Source organism: Oncorhynchus mykiss, chromosome 2, assembly GCF_013265735.2.
Source record: "Oncorhynchus mykiss isolate Arlee chromosome 2, USDA_OmykA_1.1, whole genome shotgun sequence".
Classification (NCBI taxonomy): Eukaryota; Metazoa; Chordata; class Actinopteri; order Salmoniformes; family Salmonidae; genus Oncorhynchus; species Oncorhynchus mykiss.
In genome coordinates, this window is record NC_048566.1 from 31,021,724 (window position 1) to 31,039,854 (window position 18,131).

Below are 18,131 nucleotides of genomic sequence, written 5' to 3' on the forward strand. Positions count from 1 at the left end.
TCAGAAGGACAAAAATGAAAGCAACCTTTCCATTGGAAACAGGCTAAAAACAATCAAACATAGCCTCATATTTATCTCATTATAGCTAGCTAATACATCCGTGTGATATCCAAACAGCTAACTTTAGCTAGCTACTACTACTGGACAGTAGATGCTGTTAGCAACAACAACAAAAAACTGCATTCAACATTGCAAGGCGATGTAGCTAAGGTTATTTACTCACGTTTAGCGCAAGGGAATCAAAATCATCGTCAAGTATGTCCTCAAGAAGGGCATCTATATCTTCGCTGTCCGTTTTTCTGGGTGTATCGTCAGTGGTGCTGACGGTGTGAAGCGAGGAACAGTTTTAGCAAGCTAACGTTACATAGCTAACTACGTGATTTAGCTAACATGCTTGATGAAATAACAATGCATTTTAGGAAGGCTGATACAATGTAAACACCTGGGCATTACCAATCACAGGAGAAAAATATCACGTTGTCGGCAGGAGTCGAACCTGCGCGGAAAGATCCCAATGGATTTCTAGTCCATCGCCTTAACCACTCGGCCACGACAACTGCTGATGCTATTGAAGACAGAAACCGGTAATAGCCAACATAAAATTACAAATATATCAGACACTGACTGATATTATGTTTTAGCAAAACTCAAATTACGTTGGTAACCATTTTTTCCAGGCTGTATCATCACAACCGGCAGTGATTGATAGGCCCAGAGGGCAGCGCACAATTGGCCCTGCGTCATCCGTGTTTGGCAGGTGTAGGCCTTCATTGAAAATACGAATTTGTTCTTAACTGATTTGCCTAGTTAAATAATAAATAAATAAAAATAGCAATAAGGCACCTCGGGGGATTGTGGTATATCGCCAAAGGGGGAGATCAAGCTGATCCTAACTGTTATAGGCCTATTTCTATTTTTCCCCGTTTATCAAAAGTGTTGGAAAACTTGTCAATAATCAATTGACTGGCTTTCTTGATGTCTATAGTATTCTCTCTGGTATGCAATCTGTTTGTTTTTTGTCTCAGCCACTGCCTGTCACCAAGGGAGTACCCCAAGGCTCAACCCTTACTTATTGTTTAAACAGAAAACACAGGAGATTGGTGGCACCTCCTAGTGGTTAAAGCGTTGGACTAGTAACCGGAAGGTTGCAAGTTCAAATCCCCGAACTGACAAGGTACAAATCTTTCGTTCTGCCCCTGAACTGACAGTTAACCCACTGTTCCTAGGCCGTCACTGAAAATAAGAATTTGTTCTTAACTGACTTGCGTAGTTAAATAAAGGTAAAATACATTTGGGAGGAGGAGCTCGTGGTAATGGCTGGAAGCGGAATCAGTGGAATGGTATCAAATGCATCAAACACATAGTTTGATTCCATTCCAGACATTATTATGAGCCGTCCTCCCCTCAGCAGCCTCCACTGATATAACATTATCATAGTATTATAAAGAGAACATTGGCGATAACTGTTAGTACAGAAATATCTGTACTATCCGACAGGATGCTCTCGATTGTGCAGTTTTAAAATTTTGTGAGTGTTTTTGGTGACAAGCCAAATTTCTTCAGCCTCCTGAGGTTGAAAAGGCGCTGCTGCGCCTTCTTCACCACGCTGTGTGTCTGTGTGGGTGGACCATTTCAGTTTGTCCGTGATGTGTACGCCGAGGAACTTTCCACCTTCTCCACTACTGTCCCGTCGATATGGATAGGGGGCTTCTCCCTCTGCTGTTTCCTGAAGTCCACGATCATCTCCTTTGTTTTGTTGACATTGAGTGTGAGGTTATTTTCCTGACACCACACTCCGAGGGCCCTCACCTCCTCCCTGTAGGCCGTCTCGTCGCTGTTGGTAATCAAGCCTACCACTGTAGTGTCGTCTGCAAACTTGATGATTGAGTTGGAGGCGTGCATGGCCACGCAGTCATGGGTGAACAGGGAGTACAGGAGAGGGCTGAGAACGCACCCTTGTGGGGCCCCAGTGTTGAGGATCAGCGGGGTGGAGATGTTGTTTCCTACATTCACCACCTACGGGCCGGCCCTTTTGCAATGTAACGTTAGCTAATGCATTGGAGTCAGAAGGACAAAAATGAAAGCAACCTTTCCATTGGAAACAGGCTAAAAACAATCAAACATAGCCTCATATTTATCTCATTATAGCTAGCTAATACATCCGTGTGATATCCAAACAGCTAACTTTAGCTAGCTACTACTACTGGACAGTAGATGCTGTTAGCAACAACAACAAAAAACTGCATTCAACATTGCAAGGCGATGTAGCTAAGGTTATTTACTCACGTTTAGCGCAAGGGAATCGAAATCATCGTCAAGTATGTCCTCAAGAAGGGCATCTATATCTTCGCTGTCCGTTTTTCTGGGTGTATCGTCAGTGGTGCTGACGGTGTGAAGCGAGGAACAGTTTTAGCAAGCTAACGTTACATAGCTAACTACGTGATTTAGCTAACATGCTTGATGAAATAACAATGCATTTTAGGAAGGCTGATACAATGTAAACGCCTGGGCATTACCAATCACAGGAGAAAAATATCACGTTGTCGGCAGGAGTCGAACCTGCGCGGGAAGATCCCAATGGATTTCTAGTCCATCGCCTTAACCACTCGGCCACGACAACTGCTGATGCTATTGAAGACAGAAACCGGTAATAGCCAACATAAAATTACAAATATATCAGACACTGACTGATATTATGTTTTAGCAAAACTCAAATTACGTTGGTAACCATTTTTTCCAGGCTGTATCATCACAACCGGCAGTGATTGATAGGCCCAGAGGGCAGCGCACAATTGGCCCTGCGTCATCCGTGTTTGGCAGGTGTAGGCCTTCATTGAAAATACGAATTTGTTCTTAACTGATTTGCCTAGTTAAATAATAAATAAATAAAAATAGCAATAAGGCACCTCGGGGGATTGTGGTATATCGCCAAAGGGGGAGATCAAGCTGATCCTAACTGTTATAGGCCTATTTCTATTTTTCCCCGTTTATCAAAAGTGTTGGAAAACTTGTCAATAATCAATTGACTGGCTTTCTTGATGTCTATAGTATTCTCTCTGGTATGCAATCTGTTTGTTTTTTGTCTCAGCCACTGCCTGTCACCAAGGGAGTACCCCAAGGCTCAACCCTTACTTATTGTTTAAACAGAAAACACAGGAGATTGGTGGCACCTCCTAGTGGTTAAAGCGTTGGACTAGTAACCGGAAGGTTGCAAGTTCAAATCCCCGAACTGACAAGGTACAAATCTTTCGTTCTGCCCCTGAACTGACAGTTAACCCACTGTTCCTAGGCCGTCACTGAAAATAAGAATTTGTTCTTAACTGACTTGCGTAGTTAAATAAAGGTAAAATACATTTGGGAGGAGGAGCTCGTGGTAATGGCTGGAAGCGGAATCAGTGGAATGGTTTCAAACACATAGTTTGATTCCATTCCAGACATTATTATGAGCCGTCCTCCCCTCAGCAGCCTCCACTGATATAACATTATCATAGTATTATAAAGAGAACATTGGTGAAAACTGTTAGTACAGAAATATCTGTACTATCCGACAGGATGCTCTCGATTGTGCAGTTGTAAAAGTTTGTGAGTGTTTTTGGTGACAAGCCAAATTTCTTCAGCCTCCTGAGGTTGAAAAGGCGCTGCTGCGCCTTCTTCACCACGCTGTGTGTCTGTGTGGGTGGACCATTTCAGTTTGTCCGTGATGTGTACGCCGAGGAACTTTCCACCTTCTCCACTACTGTCCCGTCGATATGGATAGGGGGCTTCTCCCTCTGCTGTTTCCTGAAGTCCACGATCATCTCCTTTGTTTTGTTGACATTGAGTGTGAGGTTATTTTCCTGACACCACACTCCGAGGGCCCTCACCTCCTCCCTGTAGGCCGTCTCGTCGCTGTTGGTAATCAAGCCTACCACTGTAGTGTCGTCTGCAAACTTGATGATTGAGTTGGAGGCGTGCATGGCCACGCAGTCATGGGTGAACAGGGAGTACAGGAGAGGGCTGAGAACGCACCCTTGTGGGGCCCCAGTGTTGAGGATCAGCGGGGTGGAGATGTTGTTTCCTACATTCACCACCTACGGGCCGGCCCTTTTGCAATGTAACGTTAGCTAATGCATTGGAGTCAGAAGGACAAAAATGAAAGCAACCTTTCCATTGGAAACAGGCTAAAAACAATCAAACATAGCCTCATATTTATCTCATTATAGCTAGCTAATACATCCGTGTGATATCCAAACAGCTAACTTTAGCTAGCTACTACTACTGGACAGTAGATGCTGTTAGCAACAACAACAAAAAACTGCATTCAACATTGCAAGGCGATGTAGCTAAGGTTATTTACTCACGTTTAGCGCAAGGGAATCGAAATCATCGTCAAGTATGTCCTCAAGAAGGGCATCTATATCTTCGCTGTCCGTTTTTCTGGGTGTATCGTCAGTGGTGCTGACGGTGTGAAGCGAGGAACAGTTTTAGCAAGCTAACGTTACATAGCTAACTACGTGATTTAGCTAACATGCTTGATGAAATAACAATGCATTTTAGGAAGGCTGATACAATGTAAACGCCTGCCTGTCACACTGTTCCTAGGCCGTCACTGAAAATAAGAATTTGTTCTTAACTGACTTGCGTAGTTAAATAAAGGTAAAATACATTTGGGAGGAGGAGCTCGTGGTAATGGCTGGAAGCGGAATCAGTGGAATGGTATCAAATTCATCAAACACATAGTTTGATTCCATTCCAGACATTATTATGAGCCGTCCTCCCCTCAGCAGCCTCCACTGATATAACATTATCATAGTATTATAAAGAGAACATTGGTGAAAACTGTTAGTACAGAAATATCTGTACTATCCGACAGGATGCTCTCGATTGTGCAGTTGTAAAAGTTTGTGAGTGTTTTTGGTGACAAGCCAAATTTCTTCAGCCTCCTGAGGTTGAAAAGGCGCTGCTGCGCCTTCTTCACCACGCTGTGTGTCTGTGTGGGTGGACCATTTCAGTTTGTCCGTGATGTGTACGCCGAGGAACTTTCCACCTTCTCCACTACTGTCCCGTCGATATGGATAGGGGGCTTCTCCCTCTGCTGTTTCCTGAAGTCCACGATCATCTCCTTTGTTTTGTTGACATTGAGTGTGAGGTTATTTTCCTGACACCACACTCCGAGGGCCCTCACCTCCTCCCTGTAGGCTGTCTCGTCGCTGTTGGTAATCAAGCCTACCACTGTAGTGTCGTCTGCAAACTTGATGATTGAGTTGGAGGCGTGCATGGCCACGCAGTCATGGGTGAACAGGGAGTACAGGAGAGGGCTGAGAACGCACCCTTGTGGGGCCCCAGTGTTGAGGATCAGCGGGGTGGAGATGTTGTTTCCTACATTCACCACCTACGGGCCGGCCCTTTTGCAATGTAACGTTAGCTAATGCATTGGAGTCAGAAGGACAAAAATGAAAGCAACCTTTCCATTGGAAACAGGCTAAAAACAATCAAACATAGCCTCATATTTATCTCATTATAGCTAGCTAATACATCCGTGTGATATCCAAACAGCTAACTTTAGCTAGCTACTACTACTGGACAGTAGATGCTGTTAGCAACAACAACAAAAAACTGCATTCAACATTGCAAGGCGATGTAGCTAAGGTTATTTACTCACGTTTAGCGCAAGGGAATCGAAATCATCGTCAAGTATGTCCTCAAGAAGGGCATCTATATCTTCGCTGTCCGTTTTTCTGGGTGTATCGTCAGTGGTGCTGACGGTGTGAAGCGAGGAACAGTTTTAGCAAGCTAACGTTACATAGCTAACTACGTGATTTAGCTGACATGCTTGATGAAATAACAATGCATTTTAGGAAGGCTGATACAATGTAAACGCCTGGGCATTACCAATCACAGGAGAAAAATATCACGTTGTCGGCAGGAGTCGAACCTGCGCGGAAAGATCCCAATGGATTTCTAGTCCATCGCCTTAACCACTCGGCCACGACAACTGCTGATGCTATTGAAGACAGAAACCGGTAATAGCCAACATAAAATTACAAATATATCAGACACTGACTGATATTATGTTTTAGCAAAACTCAAATTACGTTGGTAACCATTTTTTCCAGGCTGTATCATCACAACCGGCAGTGATTGATAGGCCCAGAGGGCAGCGCACAATTGGCCCTGCGTCATCCGTGTTTGGCAGGTGTAGGCCTTCATTGAAAATACGAATTTGTTCTTAACTGATTTGCCTAGTTAAATAATAAATAAATAAAAATAGCAATAAGGCACCTCGGGGGATTGTGGTATATCGCCAAAGGGGGAGATCAAGCTGATCCTAACTGTTATAGGCCTATTTCTATTTTTCCCCGTTTATCAAAAGTGTTGGAAAACTTGTCAATAATCAATTGACTGGCTTTCTTGATGTCTATAGTATTCTCTCTGGTATGCAATCTGTTTGTTTTTTGTCTCAGCCACTGCCTGTCACCAAGGGAGTACCCCAAGGCTCAACCCTTACTTATTGTTTAAACAGAAAACACAGGAGATTGGTGGCACCTCCTAGTGGTTAAAGCGTTGGACTAGTAACCGGAAGGTTGCAAGTTCAAATCCCCGAACTGACAAGGTACAAATCTTTCGTTCTGCCCCTGAACTGACAGTTAACCCACTGTTCCTAGGCCGTCACTGAAAATAAGAATTTGTTCTTAACTGACTTGCGTAGTTAAATAAAGGTAAAATACATTTGGGAGGAGGAGCTCGTGGTAATGGCTGGAAGCGGAATCAGTGGAATGGTTTCAAACACATAGTTTGATTCCATTCCAGACATTATTATGAGCCGTCCTCCCCTCAGCAGCCTCCATTGATATAACATTATCATAGTATTATAAAGAGAACATTGGTGAAAACTGTTAGTACAGAAATATCTGTACTATCCGACAGGATGCTCTCGATTGTGCAGTTGTAAAAGTTTGTGAGTGTTTTTGGTGACAAGCCAAATTTCTTCAGCCTCCTGAGGTTGAAAAGGCGCTGCTTTCAGTTTGTCCGTGATGTGTACGCCGAGGAACTTTCCACCTTCTCCACTACTGTCCCGTCGATATGGATAGGGGGCTTCTCCCTCTGCTGTTTCCTGAAGTCCACGATCATCTCCTTTGTTTTGTTGACATTGAGTGTGAGGTTATTTTCCTGACACCACACTCCGAGGGCCCTCACCTCCTCCCTGTAGGCCGTCTCGTCGCTGTTGGTAATCAAGCCTACCACTATAGTGTCGTCTGCAAACTTGATGATTGAGTTGGATGCGTGCATGGCCACGCAGTCATGGGTGAACAGGGAGTACAGGAGAGGGCTGAGAACGCACCCTTGTGGGGCCCCAGTGTTGAGGATCAGCGGGGTGGAGATGTTGTTTCCTACATTCACCACCTACGGGCCGGCCCTTTTGCAATGTAACGTTAGCTAATGCATTGGAGTCAGAAGGACAAAAATGAAAGCAACCTTTCCATTGGAAACAGGCTAAAAACAATCAAACATAGCCTCATATTTATCTCATTATAGCTAGCTAATACATCCGTGTGATATCCAAACAGCTAACTTTAGCTAGCTACTACTACTGGACAGTAGATGCTGTTAGCAACAACAACAAAAAACTGCATTCAACATTGCAAGGCGATGTAGCTAAGGTTATTTACTCACGTTTAGCGCAAGGGAATCGAAATCATCGTCAAGTATGTCCTCAAGAAGGGCATCTATATCTTCGCTGTCCGTTTTTCTGGGTGTATCGTCAGTGGTGCTGACGGTGTGAAGCGAGGAACAGTTTTAGCAAGCTAACGTTACATAGCTAACTACGTGATTTAGCTAACATGCTTGATGAAATAACAATGCATTTTAGGAAGGCTGATACAATGTAAACGCCTGGGCATTACCAATCACAGGAGAAAAATATCACGTTGTCGGCAGGAGTCGAACCTGCGCGGAAAGATCCCAATGGATTTCTAGTCCATCGCCTTAACCACTCGGCCACGACAACTGCTGATGCTATTGAAGACAGAAACCGGTAAGAGCCAACATAAAATTACAAATATATCAGACACTGACTGATATTATGTTTTAGCAAAACTCAAATTACGTTGGTAACCATTTTTTCCAGGCTGTATCATCACAACCGGCAGTGATTGATAGGCCCAGAGGGCAGCGCACAATTGGCCCTGCGTCATCCGTGTTTGGCAGGTGTAGGCCTTCATTGAAAATACGAATTTGTTCTTAACTGATTTGCCTAGTTAAATAATAAATAAATAAAAATAGCAATAAGGCACCTCGGGGGATTGTGGTATATCGCCAAAGGGGGAGATCAAGCTGATCCTAACTGTTATAGGCCTATTTCTATTTTTCCCCGTTTATCAAAAGTGTTGGAAAACTTGTCAATAATCAATTGACTGGCTTTCTTGATGTCTATAGTATTCTCTCTGGTATGCAATCTGTTTGTTTTTTGTCTCAGCCACTGCCTGTCACCAAGGGAGTACCCCAAGGCTCAACCCTTACTTATTGTTTAAACAGAAAACACAGGAGATTGGTGGCACCTCCTAGTGGTTAAAGCGTTGGACTAGTAACCGGAAGGTTGCAAGTTCAAATCCCCGAACTGACAAGGTACAAATCTTTCGTTCTGCCCCTGAACTGACAGTTAACCCACTGTTCCTAGGCCGTCACTGAAAATAAGAATTTGTTCTTAACTGACTTGCGTAGTTAAATAAAGGTAAAATACATTTGGGAGGAGGAGCTCGTGGTAATGGCTGGAAGCGGAATCAGTGGAATGGTATCAAATGCATCAAACACATAGTTTGATTCCATTCCAGACATTATTATGAGCCGTCCTCCCCTCAGCAGCCTCCACTGATATAACATTATCATAGTATTATAAAGAGAACATTGGTGAAAACTGTTAGTACAGAAATATCTGTACTATCCGACAGGATGCTCTCGATTGTGCAGTTGTAAAAGTTTGTGAGTGTTTTTGGTGACAAGCCAAATTTCTTCAGCCTCCTGAGGTTGAAAAGGCGCTGCTGCGCCTTCTTCACCACGCTGTGTGTCTGTGTGGGTGGACCATTTCAGTTTGTCCGTGATGTGTACGCCGAGGAACTTTCCACCTTCTCCACTACTGTCCCGTCGATATGGATAGGGGGCTTCTCCCTCTGCTGTTTCCTGAAGTCCACGATCATCTCCTTTGTTTTGTTGACATTGAGTGTGAGGTTATTTTCCTGACACCACACTCCGAGGGCCCTCACCTCCTCCCTGTAGGCCGTCTCGTCGCTGTTGGTAATCAAGCCTACCACTATAGTGTCGTCTGCAAACTTGATGATTGAGTTGGATGCGTGCATGGCCACGCAGTCATGGGTGAACAGGGAGTACAGGAGAGGGCTGAGAACGCACCCTTGTGGGGCCCCAGTGTTGAGGATCAGCGGGGTGGAGATGTTGTTTCCTACATTCACCACCTACGGGCCGGCCCTTTTGCAATGTAACGTTAGCTAATGCATTGGAGTCAGAAGGACAAAAATGAAAGCAACCTTTCCATTGGAAACAGGCTAAAAACAATCAAACATAGCCTCATATTTATCTCATTATAGCTAGCTAATACATCCGTGTGATATCCAAACAGCTAACTTTAGCTAGCTACTACTACTGGACAGTAGATGCTGTTAGCAACAACAACAAAAAACTGCATTCAACATTGCAAGGCGATGTAGCTAAGGTTATTTACTCACGTTTAGCGCAAGGGAATCGAAATCATCGTCAAGTATGTCCTCAAGAAGGGCATCTATATCTTCGCTGTCCGTTTTTCTGGGTGTATCGTCAGTGGTGCTGACGGTGTGAAGCGAGGAACAGTTTTAGCAAGCTAACGTTACATAGCTAACTACGTGATTTAGCTAACATGCTTGATGAAATAACAATGCATTTTAGGAAGGCTGATACAATGTAAACGCCTGGGCATTACCAATCACAGGAGAAAAATATCACGTTGTCGGCAGGAGTCGAACCTGCGCGGAAAGATCCCAATGGATTTCTAGTCCATCGCCTTAACCACTCGGCCACGACAACTGCTGATGCTATTGAAGACAGAAACCGGTAAGAGCCAACATAAAATTACAAATATATCAGACACTGACTGATATTATGTTTTAGCAAAACTCAAATTACGTTGGTAACCATTTTTTCCAGGCTGTATCATCACAACCGGCAGTGATTGATAGGCCCAGAGGGCAGCGCACAATTGGCCCTGCGTCATCCGTGTTTGGCAGGTGTAGGCCTTCATTGAAAATACGAATTTGTTCTTAACTGATTTGCCTAGTTAAATAATAAATAAATAAAAATAGCAATAAGGCACCTCGGGGGATTGTGGTATATCGCCAAAGGGGGAGATCAAGCTGATCCTAACTGTTATAGGCCTATTTCTATTTTTCCCCGTTTATCAAAAGTGTTGGAAAACTTGTCAATAATCAATTGACTGGCTTTCTTGATGTCTATAGTATTCTCTCTGGTATGCAATCTGTTTGTTTTTTGTCTCAGCCACTGCCTGTCACCAAGGGAGTACCCCAAGGCTCAACCCTTACTTATTGTTTAAACAGAAAACACAGGAGATTGGTGGCACCTCCTAGTGGTTAAAGCGTTGGACTAGTAACCGGAAGGTTGCAAGTTCAAATCCCCGAACTGACAAGGTACAAATCTTTCGTTCTGCCCCTGAACTGACAGTTAACCCACTGTTCCTAGGCCGTCACTGAAAATAAGAATTTGTTCTTAACTGACTTGCGTAGTTAAATAAAGGTAAAATACATTTGGGAGGAGGAGCTCGTGGTAATGGCTGGAAGCGGAATCAGTGGAATGGTATCAAATGCATCAAACACATAGTTTGATTCCATTCCAGACATTATTATGAGCCGTCCTCCCCTCAGCAGCCTCCACTGATATAACATTATCATAGTATTATAAAGAGAACATTGGTGAAAACTGTTAGTACAGAAATATCTGTACTATCCGACAGGATGCTCTCGATTGTGCAGTTGTAAAAGTTTGTGAGTGTTTTTGGTGACAAGCCAAATTTCTTCAGCCTCCTGAGGTTGAAAAGGCGCTGCTGCGCCTTCTTCACCACGCTGTGTGTCTGTGTGGGTGGACCATTTCAGTTTGTCCGTGATGTGTACGCCGAGGAACTTTCCACCTTCTCCACTACTGTCCCGTCGATATGGATAGGGGGCTTCTCCCTCTGCTGTTTCCTGAAGTCCACGATCATCTCCTTTGTTTTGTTGACATTGAGTGTGAGGTTATTTTCCTGACACCACACTCCGAGGGCCCTCACCTCCTCCCTGTAGGCCGTCTCGTCGCTGTTGGTAATCAAGCCTACCACTGTAGTGTCGTCTGCAAACTTGATGATTGAGTTGGAGGCGTGCATGGCCACGCAGTCATGGGTGAACAGGGAGTACAGGAGAGGGCTGAGAACGCACCCTTGTGGGGCCCCAGTGTTGAGGATCAGCGGGGTGGAGATGTTGTTTCCTACATTCACCACCTACGGGCCGGCCCTTTTGCAATGTAACGTTAGCTAATGCATTGGAGTCAGAAGGACAAAAATGAAAGCAACCTTTCCATTGGAAACAGGCTAAAAACAATCAAACATAGCCTCATATTTATCTCATTATAGCTAGCTAATACATCCGTGTGATATCCAAACAGCTAACTTTAGCTAGCTACTACTACTGGACAGTAGATGCTGTTAGCAACAACAACAAAAAACTGCATTCAACATTGCAAGGCGATGTAGCTAAGGTTATTTACTCACGTTTAGCGCAAGGGAATCGAAATCATCGTCAAGTATGTCCTCAAGAAGGGCATCTATATCTTCGCTGTCCGTTTTTCTGGGTGTATCGTCAGTGGTGCTGACGGTGTGAAGCGAGGAACAGTTTTAGCAAGCTAACGTTACATAGCTAACTACGTGATTTAGCTGACATGCTTGATGAAATAACAATGCATTTTAGGAAGGCTGATACAATGTAAACGCCTGGGCATTACCAATCACAGGAGAAAAATATCACGTTGTCGGCAGGAGTCGAACCTGCGCGGAAAGATCCCAATGGATTTCTAGTCCATCGCCTTAACCACTCGGCCACGACAACTGCTGATGCTATTGAAGACAGAAACCGGTAATAGCCAACATAAAATTACAAATATATCAGACACTGACTGATATTATGTTTTAGCAAAACTCAAATTACGTTGGTAACCATTTTTTCCAGGCTGTATCATCACAACCGGCAGTGATTGATAGGCCCAGAGGGCAGCGCACAATTGGCCCTGCGTCATCCGTGTTTGGCAGGTGTAGGCCTTCATTGAAAATACGAATTTGTTCTTAACTGATTTGCCTAGTTAAATAATAAATAAATAAAAATAGCAATAAGGCACCTCGGGGGATTGTGGTATATCGCCAAAGGGGGAGATCAAGCTGATCCTAACTGTTATAGGCCTATTTCTATTTTTCCCCGTTTATCAAAAGTGTTGGAAAACTTGTCAATAATCAATTGACTGGCTTTCTTGATGTCTATAGTATTCTCTCTGGTATGCAATCTGTTTGTTTTTTGTCTCAGCCACTGCCTGTCACCAAGGGAGTACCCCAAGGCTCAACCCTTACTTATTGTTTAAACAGAAAACACAGGAGATTGGTGGCACCTCCTAGTGGTTAAAGCGTTGGACTAGTAACCGGAAGGTTGCAAGTTCAAATCCCCGAACTGACAAGGTACAAATCTTTCGTTCTGCCCCTGAACTGACAGTTAACCCACTGTTCCTAGGCCGTCACTGAAAATAAGAATTTGTTCTTAACTGACTTGCGTAGTTAAATAAAGGTAAAATACATTTGGGAGGAGGAGCTCGTGGTAATGGCTGGAAGCGGAATCAGTGGAATGGTTTCAAACACATAGTTTGATTCCATTCCAGACATTATTATGAGCCGTCCTCCCCTCAGCAGCCTCCATTGATATAACATTATCATAGTATTATAAAGAGAACATTGGTGAAAACTGTTAGTACAGAAATATCTGTACTATCCGACAGGATGCTCTCGATTGTGCAGTTGTAAAAGTTTGTGAGTGTTTTTGGTGACAAGCCAAATTTCTTCAGCCTCCTGAGGTTGAAAAGGCGCTGCTTTCAGTTTGTCCGTGATGTGTACGCCGAGGAACTTTCCACCTTCTCCACTACTGTCCCGTCGATATGGATAGGGGGCTTCTCCCTCTGCTGTTTCCTGAAGTCCACGATCATCTCCTTTGTTTTGTTGACATTGAGTGTGAGGTTATTTTCCTGACACCACACTCCGAGGGCCCTCACCTCCTCCCTGTAGGCCGTCTCGTCGCTGTTGGTAATCAAGCCTACCACTATAGTGTCGTCTGCAAACTTGATGATTGAGTTGGATGCGTGCATGGCCACGCAGTCATGGGTGAACAGGGAGTACAGGAGAGGGCTGAGAACGCACCCTTGTGGGGCCCCAGTGTTGAGGATCAGCGGGGTGGAGATGTTGTTTCCTACATTCACCACCTACGGGCCGGCCCTTTTGCAATGTAACGTTAGCTAATGCATTGGAGTCAGAAGGACAAAAATGAAAGCAACCTTTCCATTGGAAACAGGCTAAAAACAATCAAACATAGCCTCATATTTATCTCATTATAGCTAGCTAATAAATCCGTGTGATATCCAAACAGCTAACTTTAGCTAGCTACTACTACTGGACAGTAGATGCTGTTAGCAACAACAACAAAAAACTGCATTCAACATTGCAAGGCGATGTAGCTAAGGTTATTTACTCACGTTTAGCGCAAGGGAATCGAAATCATCGTCAAGTATGTCCTCAAGAAGGGCATCTATATCTTCGCTGTCCGTTTTTCTGGGTGTATCGTCAGTGGTGCTGACGGTGTGAAGCGAGGAACAGTTTTAGCAAGCTAACGTTACATAGCTAACTACGTGATTTAGCTAACATGCTTGATGAAATAACAATGCATTTTAGGAAGGCTGATACAATGTAAACGCCTGCCTGTCACACTGTTCCTAGGCCGTCACTGAAAATAAGAATTTGTTCTTAACTGACTTGCGTAGTTAAATAAAGGTAAAATACATTTGGGAGGAGGAGCTCGTGGTAATGGCTGGAAGCGGAATCAGTGGAATGGTATCAAATGCATCAAACACATAGTTTGATTCCATTCCAGACATTATTATGAGCCGTCCTCCCCTCAGCAGCCTCCACTGATATAACATTATCATAGTATTATAAAGAGAACATTGGTGAAAACTGTTAGTACAGAAATATCTGTACTATCCGACAGGATGCTCTCGATTGTGCAGTTGTAAAAGTTTGTGAGTGTTTTTGGTGACAAGCCAAATTTCTTCAGCCTCCTGAGGTTGAAAAGGCGCTGCTGCGCCTTCTTCACCACGCTGTGTGTCTGTGTGGGTGGACCATTTCAGTTTGTCCGTGATGTGTACGCCGAGGAACTTTCCACCTTCTCCACTACTGTCCCGTCGATATGGATAGGGGGCTTCTCCCTCTGCTGTTTCCTGAAGTCCACGATCATCTCCTTTGTTTTGTTGACATTGAGTGTGAGGTTATTTTCCTGACACCACACTCCGAGGGCCCTCACCTCCTCCCTGTAGGCTGTCTCGTCGCTGTTGGTAATCAAGCCTACCACTGTAGTGTCGTCTGCAAACTTGATGATTGAGTTGGAGGCGTGCATGGCCACGCAGTCATGGGTGAACAGGGAGTACAGGAGAGGGCTGAGAACGCACCCTTGTGGGGCCCCAGTGTTGAGGATCAGCGGGGTGGTCCTACATTCACCACCTACGGGCCGGCCCTTTTGCAATGTAACGTTAGCTAATGCATTGGAGTCAGAAGGACAAAAATGAAAGCAACCTTTCCATTGGAAACAGGCTAAAAACAATCAAACATAGCCTCATATTTATCTCATTATAGCTAGCTAATACATCCGTGTGATATCCAAACAGCTAACTTTAGCTAGCTACTACTACTGGACAGTAGATGCTGTTAGCAACAACAACAAAAAACTGCATTCAACATTGCAAGGCGATGTAGCTAAGGTTATTTACTCACGTTTAGCGCAAGGGAATCGAAATCATCGTCAAGTATGTCCTCAAGAAGGGCATCTATATCTTCGCTGTCCGTTTTTCTGGGTGTATCGTCAGTGGTGCTGACGGTGTGAAGCGAGGAACAGTTTTAGCAAGCTAACGTTACATAGCTAACTACGTGATTTAGCTGACATGCTTGATGAAATAACAATGCATTTTAGGAAGGCTGATACAATGTAAACGCCTGGGCATTACCAATCACAGGAGAAAAATATCACGTTGTCGGCAGGAGTCGAACCTGCGCTGAAAGATCCCAATGGATTTCTAGTCCATCGCCTTAACCACTCGGCCACGACAACTGCTGATGCTATTGAAGACAGAAACCGGTAATAGCCAACATAAAATTACAAATATATCAGACACTGACTGATATTATGTTTTAGCAAAACTCAAATTACGTTGGTAACCATTTTTTCCAGGCTGTATCATCACAACCGGCAGTGATTGATAGGCCCAGAGGGCAGCGCACAATTGGCCCTGCGTCATCCGTGTTTGGCAGGTGTAGGCCTTCATTGAAAATACGAATTTGTTCTTAACTGATTTGCCTAGTTAAATAATAAATAAATAAAAATAGCAATAAGGCACCTCGGGGGATTGTGGTATATCGCCAAAGGGGGAGATCAAGCTGATCCTAACTGTTATAGGCCTATTTCTATTTTTCCCCGTTTATCAAAAGTGTTGGAAAACTTGTCAATAATCAATTGACTGGCTTTCTTGATGTCTATAGTATTCTCTCTGGTATGCAATCTGTTTGTTTTTTGTCTCAGCCACTGCCTGTCACCAAGGGAGTACCCCAAGGCTCAACCCTTACTTATTGTTTAAACAGAAAACACAGGAGATTGGTGGCACCTCCTAGTGGTTAAAGCGTTGGACTAGTAACCGGAAGGTTGCAAGTTCAAATCCCCGAACTGACAAGGTACAAATCTTTCGTTCTGCCCCTGAACTGACAGTTAACCCACTGTTCCTAGGCCGTCACTGAAAATAAGAATTTGTTCTTAACTGACTTGCGTAGTTAAATAAAGGTAAAATACATTTGGGAGGAGGAGCTCGTGGTAATGGCTGGAAGCGGAATCAGTGGAATGGTATCAAATGCATCAAACACATAGTTTGATTCCATTCCAGACATTATTATGAGCCGTCCTCCCCTCAGCAGCCTCCACTGATATAACATTATCATAGTATTATAAAGAGAACATTGGTGAAAACTGTTAGTACAGAAATATCTGTACTATCCGACAGGATGCTCTCGATTGTGCAGTTGTAAAAGTTTGTGAGTGTTTTTGGTGACAAACCAAATTTCTTCAGCCTCCTGAGGTTGAAAAGGCGCTGCTGCGCCTTCTTCACCACGCTGTGTGTCTGTGTGGGTGGACCATTTCAGTTTGTCCGTGATGTGTACGCCGAGGAACTTTCCACCTTCTCCACTACTGTCCCGTCGATATGGATAGGGGGCTTCTCCCTCTGCTGTTTCCTGAAGTCCACGATCATCTCCTTTGTTTTGTTGACATTGAGTGTGAGGTTATTTTCCTGACACCACACTCCGAGGGCCCTCACCTCCTCCCTGTAGGCCGTCTCGTCGCTGTTGGTAATCAAGCCTACCACTGTAGTGTCGTCTGCAAACTTGATGATTGAGTTGGAGGCGTGCATGGCCACGCAGTCATGGGTGAACAGGGAGTACAGGAGAGGGCTGAGAACGCACCCTTGTGGGGCCCCAGTGTTGAGGATCAGCGGGGTGGAGATGTTGTTTCCTACATTCACCACCTACGGGCCGGCCCTTTTGCAATGTAACGTTAGCTAATGCATTGGAGTCAGAAGGACAAAAATGAAAGCAACCTTTCCATTGGAAACAGGCTAAAAACAATCAAACATAGCCTCATATTTATCTCATTATAGCTAGCTAATACATCCGTGTGATATCCAAACAGCTAACTTTAGCTAGCTACTACTACTGGACAGTAGATGCTGTTAGCAACAACAACAAAAAACTGCATTCAACATTGCAAGGCGATGTAGCTAAGGTTATTTACTCACGTTTAGCGCAAGGGAATCGAAATCATCGTCAAGTATGTCCTCAAGAAGGGCATCTATATCTTCGCTGTCCGTTTTTCTGGGTGTATCGTCAGTGGTGCTGATGGTGTGAAGCGAGGAACAGTTTTAGCAAGCTAACGTTACATAGCTAACTACGTGATTTAGCTAACATGCTTGATGAAATAACAATGCATTTTAGGAAGGCTGATACAATGTAAACGCCTGGGCATTACCAATCACAGGAGAAATATATCACGTTGTCGGCAGGAGTCGAACCTGCGCGGAAAGATCCCAATGGATTTCTAGTCCATCGCCTTAACCACTCGGCCACGACAACTGCTGATGCTATTGAAGACAGAAACCGGTAAGAGCCAACATAAAATTACAAATATATCAGACACTGACTGATATTATGTTTTAGCAAAACTCAAATTACGTTGGTAACCATTTTTTCCAGGCTATATCATCACAACCGGCAGTGATTGATAGGCCCAGAGGGCAGCGCACAATTGGCCCTGCGTCATCCGTGTTTGGCAGGTGTAGGCCTTCATTGAAAATACGAATTTGTTCTTAACTGATTTGCCTAGTTAAATAATAAATAAATAAAAATAGCAATAAGGCACCTCGGGGGATTGTGGTATATCGCCAAAGGGGGAGATCAAGCTGATCCTAACTGTTATAGGCCTATTTCTATTTTTCCCCGTTTATCAAAAGTGTTGGAAAACTTGTCAATAATCAATTGACTGGCTTTCTTGATGTCTATAGTATTCTCTCTGGTATGCAATCTGTTTGTTTTTTGTCTCAGCCACTGCCTGTCACCAAGGGAGTACCCCAAGGCTCAACCCTTACTTATTGTTTAAACAGAAAACACAGGAGATTGGTGGCACCTCCTAGTGGTTAAAGCGTTGGACTAGTAACCGGAAGGTTGCAAGTTCAAATCCCCGAACTGACAAGGTACAAATCTTTCGTTCTGCCCCTGAACTGACAGT

General features: G+C 44.0%; 7 non-coding genes across 7 annotated transcripts; all 7 read right to left on the reverse strand.

The window, feature by feature from the left end:
* Positions 1-475: 475 nt before the first annotated feature.
* Positions 476-557, reverse strand: trnas-aga. The gene has a single exon. It is a non-coding gene; the product is annotated as a tRNA-Ser (tRNA).
* Positions 558-2,538: 1,981 nt separating this feature from the next.
* On the reverse strand, positions 2,539-2,620 carry trnas-aga. Its single transcript has one exon. It is a non-coding gene; the product is annotated as a tRNA-Ser (tRNA).
* Positions 2,621-5,893: 3,273 nt separating this feature from the next.
* Positions 5,894-5,975, reverse strand: trnas-aga. The gene has a single exon. It is a non-coding gene; the product is annotated as a tRNA-Ser (tRNA).
* A 1,930-nt stretch (positions 5,976-7,905) lies between these two features.
* On the reverse strand, positions 7,906-7,987 carry trnas-aga. The gene has a single exon. It is a non-coding gene; the product is annotated as a tRNA-Ser (tRNA).
* A 1,981-nt stretch (positions 7,988-9,968) lies between these two features.
* Positions 9,969-10,050, reverse strand: trnas-aga. The gene has a single exon. It is a non-coding gene; the product is annotated as a tRNA-Ser (tRNA).
* A 1,981-nt stretch (positions 10,051-12,031) lies between these two features.
* Positions 12,032-12,113, reverse strand: trnas-aga. The gene has a single exon. It is a non-coding gene; the product is annotated as a tRNA-Ser (tRNA).
* Positions 12,114-17,397: 5,284 nt separating this feature from the next.
* On the reverse strand, positions 17,398-17,479 carry trnas-aga. Its single transcript has one exon. It is a non-coding gene; the product is annotated as a tRNA-Ser (tRNA).
* Between the last annotated feature and the right edge of the window lie 652 nt (positions 17,480-18,131).